We start from the raw sequence: 1,463 nt of genomic DNA, 5'->3' as shown, positions 1-1,463 counted from the left end.
CCTTTTATATAGACTACTTAGTAAGTAGGCATTTTACAATTTCAAACACGCAACTTCATGGAAGAAGAGATATGATGAAGGCAGAGAGAAAGAATTGAAGAGGCAGCCGGCAACCACCGACTTCTTCCTATCTGTAATTTGGTTGGCATTTGTAGACCTTCCCATCCTTCCCAGAAGCACCTAACACCTTCCCCTTGCCCTCCCATCTCTCTCTATATTAACTCTCACCCTCTTCTCACCAATCCTGCAACCATCTAAGTTCTCTGCTTCAAAACACAAGTATGGCTTCAAACATGGGACAAAGCTTCGAGGATTTCCTGCCTGTAATGGCAGAGAAGTTGGGGGCAGAGGGGCTGATGGGAGAGCTCTGCAATGGGTTCAGGCTGCTCATGGACCCGCAGAGAGGGCTCATCACGTTCGAGAGCCTGAAGAGGAACGCCGAGGTGTTGGGGTTGAAGGGGATGAGCGATGAGGAGGTGATGGGGATGGTGAGGGAGGGAGATTTGGACGGTGATGGTGCTCTCAACCAGATGGAGTTCTGCGTCCTCATGCTCAGATTGAGCCCAGAGTTGATGCAGAGATCATGGAGATTGATTGAAGAGACTCTCATTGGAGAATTCGTGGATTTTGTGCAATAATATTGTTTTCTTTAACTTTAGATTTCATAGTTGATCTCTCTCGCTCTCAAAGCAGAGGCAAGTGGACAAAATCGGATCAGGCACCATCTGGTGGTCAGGTGCAGCGGCACACGCACTATATGCAATGTGATTGCACTTGAAGCAGGCGAGGGTCTATCCGGTGCAATGTGATTCCACACTTTTTTGCATTGGAAATTGTGCATGCGATTTACATACAAAAGCATCTAATTTATGTCTGACATTTTTGTTGTTTGATGATACCGGATATATATAATGTGTGTGTGAAAACCAATAAAATGGGCGCGGTGCTAAATGAGACATGCTAATGGATTTCTGGTGCTTTTTTTTAATTTTGACCTTATAGATGTGTTCAACATAATTAATTTACTAGAAATTGGCACTTTTTCATGTATTTTTTATGAATAAATGGTATTTGGAGCCTCAAAATTTTATAAAAATTGTAGGCTGTTAATTTTTGAAATCTTAAAAAAACTTATCCATGCATCGAAATCAAATGCTGCAAGAAATGATTCCTATATATATTGTTGATCAGGAATTTGTAATAGCACCAAATAAAGTTAAAATAAAAATGAGGCACCAGAAATTAATGGCACAAGATAGAGAGAGTGAGAGAGAGATTACTTGGGTTTTATCTTTTCCCCTTTTCTCGTTCAATCTCAGATGCAATATCTTTTAAGTCTTGAAAATTGACAGCTCAAAATTCACGTAAATATTCAAGCATCAAAAAATTACATTTTTTAATCTAAAATACACTGACAGGTGATTTCCAGAAGAGTAAAAAAAAAGAGTGAATGATGAAGGCTA

The 1,463-nt window shown here is 40.1% G+C and overlaps 1 pseudogene; it reads left to right on the top strand.

Moving 5' to 3' along the window:
- Positions 1 to 228: 228 nt before the first annotated feature.
- Positions 229 to 935, top strand: LOC149823002 (calcium-binding protein KRP1 pseudogene; annotated as a pseudogene).
- Positions 936 to 1,463: the final 528 nt, after the last annotated feature.

This window comes from Nuphar pumila, chromosome 11, assembly GCF_984573655.1.
Source record: "Nuphar pumila chromosome 11, dmNupPumi1.hap1.1, whole genome shotgun sequence".
Taxonomy (NCBI): Eukaryota; Viridiplantae; Streptophyta; class Magnoliopsida; order Nymphaeales; family Nymphaeaceae; genus Nuphar; species Nuphar pumila.
The sequence above is the reverse complement of the archived record's forward strand: the minus strand, read 5'-3'. Positions and strand labels throughout refer to the sequence as shown.